Source organism: Canis lupus, chromosome 8 (assembly GCF_011100685.1).
Source record: "Canis lupus familiaris isolate Mischka breed German Shepherd chromosome 8, alternate assembly UU_Cfam_GSD_1.0, whole genome shotgun sequence".
Taxonomy (NCBI): Eukaryota; Metazoa; Chordata; class Mammalia; order Carnivora; family Canidae; genus Canis; species Canis lupus.
Window position 1 is genome coordinate 38,449,851 of NC_049229.1, and position 20,263 is coordinate 38,470,113.

Below are 20,263 nucleotides of genomic sequence, written 5' to 3' on the forward strand. Positions count from 1 at the left end.
TTTTTCTTCCAGTACAGACTCTTTTTAGCCAACATATTTTATAAAAATGGCAGTTTAATGGGATCTAACAAGTCAGCTAAAAGAATTAGCAACTATAAAGAAGACTATTTGAAATAGAGATTTCTATCTTCTCTAGGAAGTGAATCTTGCCGTTAGTAACTAGAATTTTTTGAGATAATTAGTTAATAACTAAAACACTGTTAGCAACGTATTTAAAAGTGCATGCATCCAGAATATGAAACCAAATCTCAGCCATCTTTTCAGTGATGTTTAAAATTATGTGACATACAGGGTGCCTGGGTGGCTCAGTTGATTAGGCATCTGACTCTTGATAATCAGCTCAGGTCCTGATCTCAGGGTCATGAGTTCAAGCCCCAAGCTGGGTTCCATGCTGGGCATGGAGCCTACTTAAAAAATAAAATAAAAAAATAAAATTATGTGACATGCAACACTTTATACAATTTCACATTAAATTAAGTGATAAATGTTTAGAATTCTAAGATTTATTCTGAGTTTTCTTAACAATGAAAGACAAAACAAAAATAGCAACAACTAAAAGAAACCAGTTTACTACAATGCTTTTTTTTTTTTTTTTTAATTTTTATTTATTCATGATAGGCACACAGTGAGAGAGACAGAGGCAGAGACACAGGCAGAGGGAGAAGCAGGCTCCATGCACCGGGAGCCTGACGTGGGATTCGATCCCGGATCTCCAGGATCGCGCCCTGGGCCAAAGGCAGGCACCAAACCGCTGCGCCACCCAGGGATCCCTACTACAATGCTTATATGTAATTCCTTCCTGCCACAGTTAAAATAGCTAAAATTATTTAAAGAATTTCTAAAGAGACAAACATTCTTCTAGGTACCATTTACCATACACTAAAAAGAATATGCCTAGAGAATATGATGGAAAGTTGAAGAAACAAGTGTTAGAAAAAATTACCTAGTGTGGGGAGGTTCCTATTTATTTAGATGAAAGTAAATGTCTAATAGGTCATAGCTTATGCTATTTGTTAAATTCTGAGTCAATAATGAAATATAGAAGAACCATTTTCTTAAGCCATTAAAAGAAAGATATCCTAGAAAGATTGTTTTTAATAATAAATGACTTCTTTTTTTTTAATTTTTATTTATTTATGATAGTCACACACACAGAGAAGCAGAGACATAGGCAGAAGGAGAAGCAGGCTCCATGCACCAGGAGCCCGATGTGGGATTCGATCCCGGGTCTCCAGGATCGCGCCCTGGGCCAAAGGCAGGTGCTAAACCGCTGCGCCACCCAGGGATCCCCCAATAAATGACTTCTTTAATAAAAATTTTTCATGGGAAAACAAAACTGATTTTTTTTTTTTTTTTTTTTTTTAGTGGAGCAACTGACTTCACTAGAATAAATGAATTTTCTGGAATGTGGTTACAGTGCTAATACATGTGAAATTAAATTACTGGATGCATCTTTAGGGAGATATAAAACAAGAAAGTTCGAACCAGACCATATAAACTTCTAGAGGATATCATCAATCTCGTTACTTTAATAAAAATAAGACTTTAAAATTTTAGTGTAAGCCTTCATAATACTTAATTATGTAGAGTGACTATAAAAATTTTCATACAAAATAGAGAGATTCAATGATTTTTCTGTGGCAAAATATTTAATAGAGTTGCCAGAGTAAAGAGAAATTACATGCTTTCTTTGTACCAAAAGGAAAGAGTTTCAAATTTCCTGCTTTTCTTGTGCTGACAAATGGCTTTCTGTGAAATGCAATGTTGGCAAATATTCAGCGGAACAGAGAAAAGGAGCACTTGATCTGATTATTTCAGGTAACAGTGATATTTTACCAATGAATGGAAAAGTAATTTTTTGTCAAAAGCATGTATAATTTGAAAACACATGCTTGGAAATGTTGCTGTTGTATGATTTTATTGCTGAAAATGACTTAAGTTTTTCACCTATAAAAATTTAAGTGCACTGAAGTTTAGACATTATTGTCAAACTTGTTTGAAAATGAAGAGTTACAGTAGATTTTTAATCTATTTGTTAGATATAAATATGCAACATCTTCTGATTGCTCTTATGGAAGATGGATAATTCTATTGGAATTTCACAGAAATCACCATAATTAAGATATAGAATAGGAAAAAGGAGTATCCTTATTTTGTACTAATTCCTTTTGAATCTTACTACCTTTTTGAGTTAAGTTTTTCATGTACAATAACATTAAAACCAAGAAGTGAAATAAATTTAATGTAAAATCACACTCACAAATATCTTCATATTGAAGATTTTAAACCAAGATTTTAAAAACTAATGAAATTATTATTAATATTTTTGTTGAGAGCAAAATATTTGAGAAACATTAATAAGTGAAAATTATTTTAAAGATCTCATTCTTTAAAACTCCTTATTCTGTGTGAATTTTATAATATAAAGAACATTATGGGGGATCCCTGGGTGGCTCAGCGGTTTAGCGCATGCCTTTGGCCCAGGGCGATCCTGGAGCCCCGGGATCGAGTCCTGCATCAGGCTCCCTGCGTGGAGCCTGCTTCTCCCTCTGCCTGTGTCTCTGCCTCTCTCTCTCTCTCTCTCTATGTCTATCATAGCTAGGTAAAATCTTTAAAAAAAATAAAATAAAATAAGGAACATTACTATCATGCATGTAATTTATTAAATACTGGGAATGGACACTTAATCATTTTTTATGACAGATGTACAGTCCACAAAATTTGGTGAATAGTAAGTACTACATTGACAGAATGCTTTTTATTCTTTAATCAAACTCTCCATGCTGATACAATTAAGTATTTTAATTGCATTCTAAAATAGGTGAAAATTAAAGATTTTATTGATTTGAGAGTGTCAGAGCACACAAGTTGGGGGGAGAGAAGCAGAGGGAGAGGGAGAAGCAGACTCTGCTGAGCAGGGAGACTGATGCAGGGCACGTTCCCAGGACCCTGAGATCATGACCAAAGGTAGATGCTTAACCAACTGAGCCACCCAGGTACCCCTAGAAGTGAAAATTAAAGATTTAAGAATAAAAATGTAATTTTCAAATTTTTTCCTGGCCAATCTGAAACTATACATGCAGTAATTAGTGTATGGAACTCAAACATCCTTTCTGTGATGGGAGAGGTTATTTATTTATTTGTTTTGGGGGGGAGCACCTGTGAGCCAGTGAGGGGAGGGGCAGAATGAGGAGAGAGAATCCTCAAGCAGATTCTCTGCTATGCAGGGAGCCTGATGTGGGGCTCCATCTCAGGACCTTGAGATCACAAGTTGAGCCAAAATCAAAGAGTTGGTCTGTTAATTGACTGAGCCACCCAGGCACCCCCGTAATGGGAGAGTTATATTAACAGAGCAAACATGTTGTCTCCTGCATGGTGGATTGGGAATTGTCAAAATCCAAAAGAGAGCCAAAAGAAATAGGCCGCATAGGAGCCATGGCCTTTTACACATTAATTCTACTCAATAGAGAAAGGTGATTCAATAGATGTCATAGTCTTAACAATTCACCAAATAGATAGATCACTCTTGCATTCACATGAATGGAGAGAAGACCGCAGCATTTCCCCTAAAACTTCCCAAAGAATAGAAGCTTTTGCAGACATTCTTTCTTACCTTATTGGCTGGGGCAAAAATGTATAAGAATGAAAGAATGAGTTCCCTGAAAAACAATCAAAATTCTAAAGGCAGCTGTTTACAAATTTAATACTCAGAGATCAGGGATCCCTGGGTGGCACAGCGGTTTAGCGCCTGCCTTTGGCCCAGGGTGCGATCCTGGAGACCCGGGATCGAATCCCACGTCGGGCTCCCGGTACATGGAGCCTGCTTCTCCCTCTGCCTATGTCTCTGCCTCTCTCTCTCTCTCTCTCTCTCTCTGTGACTGTCATAAATAAAAAAAAATTTAAAAAAATACTCAGAGATCAGGAGCTTTCCCAGTTAGAACATAAAATGAATAAAAGTTCTCATATATTTTTTTTTTTTTTTTTTAGTTCTCATATACTTTTTAAAAGATTATATACTCAGGGACAAACCTAAGAAATGTACCAGACCTGTGTGAAGCCAGCTGGAGGATATTGAAGATGATTTGAGTATGTTTTCAAGAGTAAGCTCAGTTGTCCTTCAGGAAGGATACCTAGATCCCCTGGATTATATCAAATCATTTAATGTAAATCCATCCTAGACTCATGTACCTATCCCTTAAAGCTTGGCAATTTTATGTTTATATGTGCAATTGTTCGCTTAATCTCTATTTCACTTTCTGGATTTCATAGTTTCTGTAAAAACAGATATATACTTTAGTTAATTTATATCTCCAGTATCACTCCTGGTATAATAGGCACTCAATAAGTATTTCTTGAATGAGTAATGAATGAATGACCAAGATGGTAAGACATATATTGTGCTTGGTTAGAAAGACTTAATATTATAAAAATATTCTATGTAAATTACATTGACTATAATAACAATCAGAATATTGGCAGCATTACTTTTTGGGAACCTAACAAAATGTTATTAGAGTTCATCTAGATTCTGGAGATGGGTGATGGTGATAGTTGCACAACAATGTGAGTGCCCAATGAAACTGTACACTTAAAAATGTTTAAAATGGTACATTTTATATTTTAGCAGAATAAAAAAAATCTGAGGATAGACAGAAAAAAATTTTTTTATTTATTTTTTAAAGACTTACTTAAAAAAAAAAAAGACTTATTTAGAGAGAGAGAAAAAGCTAATACAAGCAGAGTGAGGAGCAAAAAAAGAAGGGGAGAGAGACTCTCAAGCAGGCTCTATGTCCACCATGGAGCCAGAGGCAGAGCTCTCTCTCACAACCCTGAGTTCATGACCTGAGCCAAAACCAAGAGTCAGATACTCAACCAACTGAGCTACTACCCATGTGCCCTGGAAAAAAAGCTTAAAAAAAAATTAGTAGACGATTAATTAGTCTTCCCAGAAAATAAAATTTATTGTAAAGGTGCAGTACTTGAAGCACTTGCAACCAGATAAATCAATGAAGCTGAGTAAAGACTCTAGAAAAGAGTAATATTTATATGGGAATTTAGTACATAATAAAAATAACATTTCAGAATGAATACAAAGGTTTATTCAACATTAGTTTTGGAAAAATAGGATAACCAAGAAAGAAAAAGACTGAATTTAAATTATCTCACTTTAGAAAAATTATGAAATTTGAATAGGTGATTCACATTCATGTAAAACAAAAAAAAGAAAAAAACCTTGAAACAGTACAAAAATGTATACATGAAAGTGTGAATTACCCTCCCATTATCTCCCCATTTCTCTTTCCAAAGCCAATCCTGACAATTGGTTTCTTGGGTATCTTTCCAGAGATACCATATGCCATATATGTATATGTTACCTGTTTTTGGTAAATATACAGGAGCATACATTTCTTCCCTTCACTTTGCTTTTCTTTTTCTTTTTTTAAACTTAGAAGTAGGTTGTAGTTAATTCCACATTAGTATGTATAGAGTTGCCACCCTTTTTTTGTTTTTAGTTACATAAAATAGTCTTTTGAAATAATGTATATATATTCATTATGTAAAAATGACAGAGTTAATATGCAAAGAGCTCTCACAAATCAATAAGACAAAAGCCTGAATAAAAATTCATAAAGAATGTGAATATATAACAGGGAAAAAATAAACATTTGGAAAAATGCTTGCCCTTATAAATAAATAGGGACACCAGAGTGGCTCAGTGGTTGAGCATCTGCCTTTGGCTCAGGGCGTGATCCCAGAGTCCTGGGATCGAGTCCCACTGCAGGCTTCCTGCATGGAGCCTGCTTCTCCCTCTGGTTATATCTCTGCCTCTCTCTCTGTGTCTCTCATGAAGAAGTAAATAAAATCTTAAAAAAAAAAACCCTTATAAATAAGTAAATACAAAATAAAACAATAAAAATAATCTTAAGAATGAAGCATTTTTCACTCCATAAAATATGGAAAAGTTCAATAATATCCAGCCAGTATTGAGGATATGAATAGGGAAGCAGGTACTCTCATACCATTAGTGGCACTATAAATTAATATAACCTATCTGGAGGGCAGTTTGACATCTATCAACACAAAGAAATCCACAAAGGTTTACTCCTCAATTCCACTTCATATTAATGTATAAAATGTATATATGAGGATGGTCAGTGTATCACTAATTTTTAAAAATTTAGCAATAGGGCCACCTGGGTGGCTCAGTGGTTGAGCGGCTCAGGTTGTGATCCCACCTAGGGTCCTGGGATGGGGTCCTGCATCAGGTTCCTGCAGGGAGCCTGCATCTATTTCTGCCCGTTTCTCTGCCTCTCTCTGTGTTTCTCATGAATAAATAAATAAAACCTTAAAAAAACAACCTAGCAATATCTTAAATGTACAAATAGAATACTAGTTAAATTATGCAGAAAATACAATAATAGCCATTAAAATTAAGTAGATCCTTCATCATATACATTTTTAAATGAAGAAAACTGTACAGAACTCAATATATATAGCTCATTATTATTATTATTCTTTATTTATTTGAGAGAGAGAGCATGTGAGCACCAGAGGGGGAGGGGAAAAGGAGGGAAGGGGTTGGGGAGAAGCAGAACTCCTTGCTGAGCAGGGAGCCCAACTGTGGGCCTCAATCCCAGGACTCTGAGAGCATGACCTGAACCAAAGGCAGATGCTTAATTGACTGAGCCACCCAAGTGCCCCTTGCTCATTTTTATTTAAATTAACTTGTAAAAGGATATATATGCTAGTGTATACATTTTATTTTTTAAAATATTTGCATTTATTTGAGAGAGGGAGGGAGAGTACATGCACACAAGCAGGGAAAGAGGGAGAGGGACAGACTGACTCCCTGCTGAGCGCCGGGCCTGACACAGGGCTTGATGCCAGGACCCTGAGATCAATACCTGAGCTGAAATCAAGAGGGAAATGCTTAACTGACTCAGCCACCCGAGTGCCCCTAGTGGTCACATTTTAAAAAGTCCAGAGGTGCCTGAGTGGCTCAGTCAGTTAAGTGGCCTACTCTTGATTTCAGCTCAGGTCTTGATCACAGGGTTGTGAGATCAAACCCCATTTCGGGAGCTCATACCCTACTTAAGATTTTCTCTCTCTCTCTTATTCTGCCCCCTTCCTTGAGCTCATTTGGACTCTCTCTAAATGAATAAATATATTAATTTTAAAAATAAATAAAAATTAGGGCAGCCCTGGTGGCCCAGTGGTTTAGCACCGCCTTCAGCCCAGGATGTGATCCTGGAGACCCGGGATCGAGTCCCACATTGGGCTCCCTGCATGGAGCCTGCTTCTCCCTCTGCCTGTGTCTCTGCCTCTCTCTCTGTCTCTTATGGATAAATAAATAAAATCTTCAAAAAAAATAAAATAAAATAAAAATGAAAAGTCTACAGAAGGATTGGTCAATAGCAGTGGTTACCTCTGAACAGTGAGATTATTTCAGAGGGGGAGTTGTTTTTCCTTTTACATCTCAGTTATGTTTTGATTTTTTGTGTAACTATGAGCAAGTTTTTTATTCATTAATAAACTTATAACAATGTCAATGCAATGGAGTGACTGCATAAGATAGCTACATTAAAATGTCATGTACCCAAAAATCTTTGCTGTAGTTCCCTTTTAGAAAAGCAAAACCTCTAAGCTCTGAGAATAGTGTTTCTATACAGTGTACAGTAGCACATGAAAACTTGCTATTCCAGATATTGGATGTGAGGGGAGATTAGACCCCATTGTTAAAGGAAAATCAAAGTGTAATTATAAAGTATTGAAATATTTATTTGTAATTTTAAAAAGATTTTTATCAAAAAGTTGTTTTGTTTTGTTTTTTAACACTCAACTGATTTTATTTATTCATGACACAGAGAAGAGGCAGAGACATAGGCAGAGGGAGCCTGATGCAGACTACTATCCTAGAAATAGCATATACAGAAATAGAACAAATCTTTTTAAGAAATGCCAAACTGAAAAAAAAAAAAAAAAAAAGAAATGCCAAACTGTATCAGAATTTGTATTGAACACTTATTTGAAACATTTATATATTAAGAACCTTGAGAAAGCATATGTAAGTTAAGATTTCACCAATATTACTAATGATATATTTGCTAGGTATATAATGTAGGAAATTCCCATCACTGTATTATTCATGCTCTTTTTTTGAATATGGTAGAAAGGAAGATCTGTGTAAATCTGGCAATGGGAAAATTAATTTCCAGTCTGGTAATACATGGTAGCCTTTTATAGTTTGAACTAATAATTATTAACAATTTGGAAGTCTTCATCCTCATTGTTTTGTTTTAGACCTGGAAAAATGTTCCCTACCTCTGCTCAGTCCTTAATCAGATGAGATTTTTTTATTAGAGTCTTAAGCTCCAGTAGCATGAGAGATAATGCATTTCTTTCCAACTGTTTTATAGTTTTATAGTTATTAGGGTACTGATTTATGGGATTTTTTCCCCCCCTGCAATCAAAGTGACCTTAACGTGAAGTATTTTCAAGTTCAGGACTTGAAGGAAACTTGCATAGCAGAAAATAAAATGCTGATTTGAAAAATCTGGATAAATTTAGGTGGAAGTCAGAAATTTCAGTTTGTTCAATTTACTCTAGAAAAAAACTGAAGTTGTTAAGTACATGTTATTAAATGCATTAGAAGTAGGTTTCTATGCACTTTTGTAAACATCCTTTTTTCTTTCAAACCTAACTATGATATATAAGGATTATTATTTTTGAGGCAGGAGAAATTATTGTTTTGTATTTATGTCTTTCAGTAAAATGATGTCAATTTAAATGTTGATAAATGAAGGTTATTTGATACACAGTAGTTTATGCTATTGTACGATTATTAGTAAACATTAGTGATACATGATTTTCATTGTACTAATTGAAATGAAGTAAATTGTTATTGATTTGTCTTCAGTTCAGAAAGTTCAGAAAGAAAAAAAAAAGAAAAAAAAGAAAGTTCAGAAAGAAAGATGTCATTCTTAAGGTTGTTATAAATAGTACTTTGAAATTGATGGTGCTGTTATCTATTAAACCCATAGTATAATTTTTATTATAAATCTTCATCACTAACAATAATTTTTTTTTAAGATTTTAAAATTTTATTTTAGGGAGCATGGGTTGGGGGAGGGACAGAGGAAGGTGCCCCTTTCAGTGTTTTTTTTTTTTTTTAATAGAAAATTGAAAATGCCCATTAGTGGGGCACCTGAGTGTCTCAGTCAGTTGGGCATCTGACTCTTGGTTTCTGCTCAGATCATGATCTCAGGGTTTGAGATTGAGTCCTGAGTCCGGTTCCACCCTGGTCATGCAGTCTGTTTGGGATTCTCTTTCTGCCCTTTCTTTCTCTTTCTCTCTGTCTCCCTCTCCTCTGCTCCATCCCTCTCTGAAACAAAACAAAACACTGAAAAATAAATGTTCTTTACCAGTTTTACAAATATGAATCACACAATTATTGATCTAAATGGTGAGGTTCTGTTTTAGACCTTCCTTCCTGGCATAGGAAGCAGGAGAGGGGAGGAGAGGAGAGGGGAGGGGAGGGGAGTTCTAGCCTGTAGTATCTATAAGTTTCACAAAGCTATAAACCCCGGAAATGTATTCACTGCCTCATTTCCCAATTCTTTTTTTCCCTTTAAAATAATTAAATCATTTAATCATTTATTAAAACTTGACTATTGCCCCTACTACATACACTATTAAAATTTATTTCGTAAAGGTAAACAAGACACCCATGGCTTTTTTTTTTTTCTACCATCATCCTGAATCCTGCTCGTAGCATTAGACACTGTTGATCTCTTTGTTCTTCTAGGAACTCTCTCTTCCTTTTCAGTCTGGATTTTAGTATTTCTTGCTTTGACTTCCTGTCTTTACCTCCCCCTTCCTTTGCCCTTGGCAGGACGACAGTAATTGACTCTAGCATTCTGTTAAAGAAAACTGCCAGCCCAAAGTGGTGTCATTTAGACTAGGTTCTCAAACCTAGGCTTGATACCCAATCTAATTGCAGTTTGTTTGTTTGTTTTTTAATGATTTTATTTATGTATTAGAGACACACAGAGAGAGAGAGAGAGAGAGAGAGAGAGACAGAGACACAGGCAGAGGGAGAAGCAGGCTCCATGCAGGGAGCCCAACATGGGACTCGATCCTAGGTCTCCAGAATCACGCTCTGGGCCGAAGGCGGCGCTAAACCGCTAAGCCACTGGGGCTGCCCTCTAATTGCAGTTTGAATCTCCTCCAGAAATGTGGCTTTCACTGGTCAGTTGGGCAATTTTTCTTTTTATCAGCACCAATGAATCTGTCACGTGGGTCCTCTCTCTTCCCCCCAAAACTATGAGGTAATCTGCATAAGACACCTTGCTTTTGTACCCTAGCAAATAGTCTCAAACAATCCTTTTCTTTTGCTAATCACTTATTGCCCCTCCCCACCTTGGAGTGCCTCTCTACTTGCTAGGTGGGGTGCTGTCCAATTTATTAATTGTTTAATAAAGCCAATTAGATCTTCAAATTTGCTTGGTTGAATCTTGTTATTTATTAGCTCCTATTGAGAGAATTTAAATTCTTCACAACATAGCCCTTCAGCAAAATACTTAGTTGATTGGTGTTTGTCCTTGAGATGAAACATGTTATTAAGGTTGCTCCAAAAGCAATTATACCTCTTTCCATGACTTTAGATTTCATTGGATCAAATTTGGCCTGGAGCCTACCACTTCTAGACATTCAGTTAAATGAGATAATTACTTTTATTTTTAAAAATCACTTTGGGTGTGGTGCCTGAGTGGCTCAGTGAGTTAAGCGTCTGCCTTCTGCTCAGGTCTTTCCATGGTCTTGGGATCAGGGCTAGCATCAGGTTTCCTGCTCAGCAGGGAGCCTGCTTCTTGCTCTCCCTCTGCCTCTCCCCCTGCTTGTGCTCTCTCATTTTCTGTCAAATAAATAAAATCTTAAAATTAGAAGAATACATACATACATACCGTTTGGGGTTGCCTGGGTGGCTCAGTCATTCAGTTCTTGATTTTAGCTCAGATTATGATCTCAGGGTCCTGGGGTTGAGTGCCATATCAGACTCTGCACTCAGCAGGAAGTTTGCTTTTCTTCCTCTCCCTCTGCCCCTCCTGCGCATGCATGCTCAAGTGCCTGCTCTCTCTCTAAGATAAATAAATAAATATTTTTAAAAAACCATTTTGACTAAGGTTTCTGATACTTCTGTTTATTATGTACATCAGGCTCTATATTGTGCTCACACATTCCTTTGAATACATGTTTTATGTAGTGAATTAGTAAAAATCCAAAGATTACTGATATATCTGCCTAAAATATGTTAATTAGTCCTTATGCCTCCTTTACAGTTCGTTTTCAAGATGTTATTTTACAATGTATTATTGGGTTTGAACTGATAACACATTGATAATTGGTTGGAATTCATATTTGAGCATTAATGTTATTCAATTTTATCAATATTGTTATTTGGAATAAAAAGCTTGTAATAGCCCAAGGAACATAGTCTTCAATTGAATTATTGTGGTTAGGTACAGTATATACTCCTGACAAGGTTTATTTATTTATTTTATTTTTATTTTTTTTTTATTTATGATAGTCACAGAGAGAGAGAGAGAGAGAGAGGCAGAGACACAGACAGAGGGAGAAGCAGGCTCCATGCACTGGGAGCCTGATGTGGGATTCGATCCCGGGTCTCCAGGATCGCGCCCTGGGCCAAAGGCAGGCGCCAAACCGCTGCGCCACCCAGGGATCCCTGACAAGGTTTAAAATATTGTCTCATTTTAGCACAAAGCTTAGAGGAACAGTAGTAACAAAAGGAAAGAGGAAGAACTACAAGAAATTACTGACCATGAAGAACAATATTAGCAGATCTGTTGTCTTTCTTTTTAAGATTTTATTTATTTATTCATGAGAGATACAGAGAGGCAGAGACATAGGCAGAAGGAGGAGCAGACTCTCCACAGGGAGCCTGATGCAGGACTCAATCCCAGGACCCCGGGATCGTGACCTAAGCCTAAGGCAAGTGCACAACCACTGAGCCACCCAGTTGCCCCAGATCTATTGTCTCTTAATTCTTGCTATTAATTTTCTTAAAATAGATCATTTTTGTTTATTTCAATACAGCAACAGTTTTTAAATAATTAAATAGCAATAAACTCCATTTAAAATGTCACAAAATGTTCACTATAGAACTTTTTAACATTCTAGTGTAAGTTGCCAAAGATACATACAGGCAGGGAGCCAAAAGAGATAATTAAGACTATGAGATGATGAAAGATCAAACTTAAAATTATTTGTAGAGGTTAATTTTAAAAGTCTTGTTCTATCTTCTTACAATCCTATGGTGATAGGACAGAAAATATGTTCTTGATGTAAACACAACTTTCTCTTTGGATCTGAGCTATTACAAAACAAAACAAAACTTGTCCTGTTTTTAAAAATTATTTTGTGTGAGGGGTGCCTGGATAGCTCAGTTGGTTAAGCATCTAACCTTCTTTTTTTTAAGGTTTGATTTATTTAATTCATGAGAGACACAGAGAGAGAGGCAGAGACATAGGCAGAGGGAGAAGCAGGCTCCAGGCAGGGAACCCAGATGTGGGACTCAATCCCAGGACTCCGGGATCAAGCCCTGAGCCCAAGGCCACCCAGGGCATCCCTTCGAATCTAACTCTTGATCTCAGCTTAGGTCTTGATCTCAGGGTTGTGAGTTCAAGCCCTGTGTTTGGCTCCACGTTAGTCATGGAGCCTACTTAAAAAATAAAGAAATAAAATACATAAAAATTATTTGTATGTGAGAGTTCTTTAAATTTCTGTGAGAAAGGGAAACAAATGGTATTGGGGAAGAGGATAGGATATTGTCTTATTTACTCATTTTTTGTTGGCTGCCTGCCTCTATGTAGTCACATGTAATTACAAAAAGACAAGAAGGGGTGCCTGGGTAGCTCAGTCAGTTAAGCATTTGACTCTTGATTTTGGCTCAGGTCATGATCTCAGGGTCATAAAATCTCATGCCCTACTTTGGGCTCTGCACTGAGCAGAGAGTCTGCTTGAGATTCCTTCTCTCCCTCCTCCCCTTCCCCCTCTTGCACACATGTGTTCATGTGTTCTCTCTTTCAAATAAATAAATACAGTCTTTAAAAAAAGAAAAGACACAATTATCTTCAGAGTGGCATTGTTACAGCAAAAAAATAGCAATCTGAAAGCTCATTAATAGAGGAATGGTGGGGTGCCTGGGTGGCTCAGTCAGTTAAGCTGCCTTCAGCTCTGGTCATAATCTCAGGGTCCTAGGATCAAACCCCATGTCAGGCTCCTTGCTCAGCGGGGAGCCTGCTTCTCCCTCTCTCTCTGCCCCTCTCCCCACCATGCTTGCTCAGTGTCTCTCTCTGCTCTCTTTCTCTCTCAAATAAATAAATAAAATTAAAAAAAAATAGAGGAATGGTTACATAAACTCTGGTAGAATTATGTAATTAGACCATGCAACAATTTAAAATAATAAGGCAAATCCATTCAGTCATCCATAAACAAATTTGTGTTGAGTCCCTTTTAAATTTTAGTGCTGAGAATAAAGCATAGAGTATGATAGATATGGTCCCTTGCCCTCAGAGCTTCCATGCTAGTGGGGAAAGAAAACAGAAAGCAAACAAAACAAGATAATTTCAGTGCTATGAACAAAATACAACAAGGTAAGGTGATAAAAACACACAGGAAATGGGGGCTCCATTAGATAAGATGACCAGGGAGAGCTTCATTGAGAAGATGCTATTTAATTGAATGATGAGGGGAAGCCATCCATATGAAGAGGTACCCTACCTTATATGGGCTTTGAACACATTAGACTACAGTTAGGCAAAATCATCCAACATAAAACCTATTATAATAAAATGTTGAATATATCATGTGATATATTGAATACTGTATTGAAAGTGAAAGAATGGTCATATGTGCATTGAATGGTTGCAAGTGTATGGGTTGATTACCCATGTAATCACTTGGCTGACTGGGAGGTGCCCCTCACTGCTACTGCCCAGTATCACAGGAGTGTTGTACCCTATCACTCGGCCAGAAAAGATCAAAATTCAAAATCCCGTGAATGGTTTCTACTGAATATCACTTTTGCACTATCACAAAGTGGAGAGATCCTAAGTAGAACCATCATAAGAAAATTACTGAATGACATTCAAGAATAACCTCATCTTGGGCAGCCCCGGTGGCTCAGCGGTTTAGCGCCACCTTCAGCCCAGGGCATTATCCAGGAGAACCGGGATTGAGTCCCATGTCGGTTGGGCTCCTTGCATGGAGCCAGCTTCTCCCTCTGCCTGTGTCTCTGCCTGTGTGTGTGTGTGTGTGTGTGTGTGTGTGTGTGTGTGATGAATAAGTGAATAAAATCTTTAAAAAAATCTCGTTTTGTAATAAACTTGTATTTTTTAAAATGCCTTTTTGCAGTAAGCATTATTAAGCTTTAGAAATGTTCAAGTGAACAAAGGTAGGGATTTAATGTTTGGCTTTATTTTAAAAATATTTATAATTTGATACTATGCTCTGTAATTTTCAATCTTTTATATTACAAGGGTCTTATTTTTTAAAAATGCAGCATGAATCTTTAAGGTTCATATCAGGTTTATGCTTGTAGTAGTTTTACATTCCTTATCCAGCATTCTCTTCTGTTTTAGTTATGAATGAGATTCCCAAAAATTTTCCTTTTTTTCTTCTTCATTTGTATATCCATCCCCATAGCCAAACGGTTACTTTTTACTTTTTTATTAAAGATTTTTTTTTTTTATTCATTCATGAGAGAGACACACAGAGAGAGGCAGAGGGAGAAGCAGGCTCCATTCACGGAGCCCAATGTGGGACTCGATCCTTCATCTCCAGGGTCATGCCCTGAGCTGAAGGCGGCGCTAAACCACTGCGCCACCGCCACTGGGGCTGCCCTACTTTGCAGTTACTTTAAGCTTTGTCATTCAAACCAGTGTTATGACCCTTGTAAAACAATGAACTCATTGTTTCTTTTTGGAGATACTTGTAACTTTCTTAAAGGGATGTATGCAAACTTTTTGTGGACAGAACAAGATAGGCTTCCTTAACTTTATTTCCTTGTGGAAATGGATTTAAAAAAAATTTTTAGTAGCCTATTACAAACAATAGAGATATTCCCTTTGTTTTTTCTTGATCTAACATTTTTTATATTAAATTCTAATGTTGAAAGGGATCTTAGAGAACATCAACTTTAACCTCTTTATTTTATATGTGAGGAATTGTGTCTCATAGAAGACAGAGCTAGTGCCTATAGGTATAGCAAATTAGAATCAAAGTCCAAAATAAAGTCAAAACAAAACTTCTGGTCTTCTGACTTGATCTGTAATATCCTTGCCTGAGTATATTTCTTTTATTCAACCTACCTCTTTTGTCACTGTGTTTTGGAGAAAACAGACACAGAATGGGTACACGAAAGTCAATACCAGTTTGGCACTAGCAACTTTATACAGAGTGGAATTCATACACAAACATTTTCACAAGAATGGTTCTGTCAAGTGTTGGGGTCAGGAGTCGAGAAAATCTGCTTGCAAGTCTAAAATCTGGTCAGCCTTATAATAGACATTAATGTATCGTGACATGGTACATTATAGACTTCCCAAAACAGAAGTCTATAATCTTCCCTTTCTACTTATAAAACCGTCTTATGAAACAGTCAGCCAAGTTTCTTTGGAATGAGATTTCAGGTGAATGATGTATATAGAATGCCTATATTCACAGATCTGTAACAGCTAGTAACATGTTTGAGAGCTAACTGTAAGGTAAACATGGTCGTATGTCTTTTTAAAATAAGTCACACATTCCCTTAATGAAGTCAAGAGCCTTCTTGAACAATGTTGAATCAGGAAAATTAGGTGGGCATGGGTATATTGGGGATTACTTCATTTATGGAGAACATATTTGGTGTCTGTGATTCTGCTAGCAAATATCCTAACACTCCCTCACAATCTTTATGTCTCATGCAGTTGAAGTTAGTCATATGTGTGATAAGTTCTGACCTCGATCTCTAGAAGAAATGTTACTCAGTATGGTGGGATAATAAGTTGAAGGACACCAGTGTTATTTTCAAAGCATGGATGGAAGGCTCCTTATAGCTGGTCTGCAGCTTATCCTCATGACCTATTTCTTCATGGTTGGTTAGCAGGATTCTGGGTAAGTTATTAGTTTGTTTTACGTCCCTCTAGTGAGGCTTTGGAAAGCAAGGAGAGTATAGCTTCATATTCAGAGTTTTCTTAATTTCCTTGGGGCCCCTCCTTTCAAAAATTGCAACTACAGCATTCATGATCTCATGTCACCAAAATTCAAGGCCTTGAGCTTCTTTATATAAAATCCAAGATTGCAGGATGCCTGAGTGGCTCAAGTGTTGATCATCTGCCTCCACCTCAGGGCATGACCCCGGGATCTGGGATCAAGTCCCACATTGGGCTCCCTGCATGGAGCCTGCTTCTCTCTCTCTGTGTCTCATGAATAAATAAATAAAATCTTAAAAATAAATAAATAAAATCCAAGATTGATATATGAAATTGCCTTGTTTTTCCTCTTAATAAAAGACAAAGCAAAACACAGAAGTCTCTTTATCACAGATTTTAAAAAATAATAATAATTATCAAACAATAGTTCTGATTACCTTCAAGTTGGGTATAATTTCATCCCTGAGCCAAGTGAGTACTAAGTAGTGTAGCTCTTCTACTGGTAAAGAAAGGCAGCACTTCATTATTTATACTCATTGTTTATTAAACATTTTAACAGACTTTTCAACTGCTCCCTTCCAGGTACTTTCATGCTCCACAGATAGACAGCAATGCATTTGTTTGCTAAACATGTCTAACACTTTCCCATTTCTGTGCTTTGGTTCATCCTATTTCTTCTACCAAAAGTGTATCCTCTGCCCCACACTACACTGCTCTTAGCCCATTAAATTTTTTTTCACTCAGAACCGTTCAACAGTGCATCATAAAGTTATAGTTGCCTAACTGTAACTAATTAAGAAGATTGTGCATAATTACAGGCATACCTCATTCTATTGCTTTTCACAGACATTGTGTTTTTTTTTTTTTTTACAGATTATAGGTTTGTGGCAACCCTGTGTCAAGTGACTGCCATTTTTTCTAGCAGCATTTGTTCATTTTGTGTGTGTCACATTTTGATAATTCTTGAGGTATTTCAAACTTTTTCATCATTGTTATTGATGATGATCAGTGATTACAACTCACTGAAAGCTTAGATGATGGTTAGCATTTTTTTTTTAGCCATAAAGTATTTTTAAATTAAGATATGTACATTGTTTTCTAGAAGTTATGCTATCGAAAACTTACAAGACTACAGTATAGGGTAAACACAACTTTTATATGGCCTGGGAAACCAAAAAATTGATTTGATTCACTCTATTGTGATACTTACTTTATTGCATTGGTCTGTAACCAAACCCGCAATTTGTCTGAAGTGTGACTGTATCTGCCAATATTATAGATTTGAAAATTTGGTAAAAAGTTGCCATATATGATCTCTAAGATCCTATGTAGTCTGAAATATTTTATAATTCTATAATTCCCCTTAACATGTATAACAGTGGGAAATTATAGATTATTTTTAGGAAAGGTAGAAAACTACTTCAGATATAAATGTTGTATTTAGGTTTATAATTGATTAATGATACTTATAAATTAAGTTATATGTTAATTTAAAAATTTACAGCTTGAGTCCATAAATAATATTTTGGAAATATACTGCAAAGAGAAATATGTTTTTTAAAAATTTATTTATTCATAAAAGTAACAGAGGCAGAGACAGAGGCAGATGAAGAAACAGGCTCCCTGCAAAGAGCCCAATGTGGGACTTGATCTTGGAACTCCGGATTCATGCCCTGAGCTGAAGGCAGATGCTCAATGGCTGAGCCACCCAGGTATCCTGAGAAATATCTATTAATATTTTGTAATACTATCTGAAACATTTTGCAGAGTGGAAATGTTGAGGAAGGAGTATTCATTTTTTTTTTTACATTTACTATTTCAAGGTTATCAGTGTTTCAGTAAAAAATGAGCACAAGTAACATTGTCCATTAAAATTATTTGGTGAATTTTATCCCTAAATCAACACAGATGAAAAGGTTGGCAGAGGGGGGAGACCCTTTAAGTATTAGGGGAATTAAGAGTCTATTTTATTTGCCACTAGCCCCCAGCCAAGTCTCCTAAATCTGGATTTGGAGACCTTTGGAATCTAAGGGAACCTTTTCCCTGTGCTTAAGTAAAAGATTGATATTTAAGCCCTGAATATATCTCATCTATATTGAGATCACTAAATATAAGTGATATTTATAATCACTTTAGTTATAAAAATCACAGATTTTGAAGTAGTTGATTATGTGAAAAATTAAAGATCAGGGACGCCTGAGTGGCTCAGTGGTTGAGCGTCTTGCCTTCGGCTCAGGGCATGATCCCGGAGTCCCAGGATCGAGTCCCACATCAGGCTCCCTGCATAGAGCCTGCGTCTCCCTCCGCCTATGTCTCTGCCTCTCTCTCTCTATCTCTCTGTGTATGTGTCTCTTATGAATAAATAAATAAAATCTTAAAAAAAAATTAACGATCAACTGTACAAAGCAATATTCTCGAGGATACATTATATAGCTTATTACTAGAAACTAAAGTTTTATCCTCATATATACAGAATATTTTCTTTCAGATTTGCTTTTAAAGAAAATAATTTGGATACAAATCACATTCTATATAACAAGGTATTATAGTAATTACAGGCAAAACATTTCAAGAATCTAAGTTATCCTTAAATATTTGCATGAAAAAAAAATATTTGCATGAAAAGTGACAGTTCCTACCAGATAAATTGGAAGCATTTACTTACAACCTAAATTTTTATTTTTGTTTCTTTTTAAAGATTTTATGTATTTATTCATGAGAGACACAGAGAGGCAGAGACCTAGACAGAGGGATAAGCAGTTTCCCTGCATGGAGCCTGATGTGGGATTTGATCCCAGGACCCGGGGATCACGATCTAAGCCAAAGGCAGGCGCTCAACCGCTGAGCCATCCAAGTGTCCCTTTATTTTAATTTTTTTTTTAAGATTTTATTTATTTGAGTGAGCAAGAGAGAGCATAAGTGGGGGGGCGGGGAGGAGCAGAGGGAGAGGGAGAAGCAGACTCCCTGCTAAGCAGGGAACCCTACACAGAGCTCTATTGCAGGACCATGAGATCATGACCTGAGCCAAAGGCAGATCTTAACCAACTAAGCCACCCAGGCGCCCCCAACCTAAATTTTTAAAACAGCTAAAAGAAGTAAAAGGTAGGCTATTACATAATTTTAAACTTTTTTAGGTCATTGATCTGAGGATCTGATGGAAGTTGTAGAATTTTTCTCCCAGAAAAATGCATGTGCTGAAGCCTGTCTGTGGACAGGATCATGCTTCTAGCCAAAACCAAGAGTCAGATGCTTAACTGACTGAACCACCCAAGTGCCCCTAAAGTTGAATTTTAAAAATTGGTTCTTACTCATGTCCAGATTAAACAGGCTTTTAAATCTAGAGAAAACATTCTTTAACAAGAATGAAATTACTTTGCCAATGAAAAATCTTTGCTGTATAAAGTTGTATTATCATATACTCAAAAACATTCTAATATTTACTCATCCTTATGAAAAATTTCTTTAAAATTGTACTTGTGTCACTGAATTTTTATTTTTGTCTTTGAAAGAAACATTTAATAAAGATTACTAGAAAGATTCTAAATAAAAATACTAAATACTAAATAGTAGCATTCCTCTGTATTAGGTCTTAAAATGAGTTTTTGCCATACCTAGTTTTTGCAATTCACATAACATAGTTTTTTCTTTTTTTAAAAAATTAGGCTCCATACCCAATGTGGGGCTTGAACTCATGACCCTAAGAGTAAGAGTGCGCTACTTACTGAGACAGCCAGGCACCCCATCACAGCATTTTAAAATTACAAAATGAAATGTCTATATGTTTATTTAGCTTGAAAAGAGTACCTATTCCTAAAAAAAAGAAAAAAAAAGTACCTATTCCTAATATTATGTTTCATTCCTGAAACAGTGAATTAGTAGTCAACTATCTGCAATACTATTGGCCACAGATTTTGCTGAAAAACAGTTTATTCATAAGTTTCTTTTTAAAAAAAGATTTTAGGGGGCATCTTGGTAGCTTAGTCTGTTAAGTGTCTGTCTCCACCTCAGATCATGATCCCAGGGTCCTGGGATCAAGTCCCATATCAGACTCT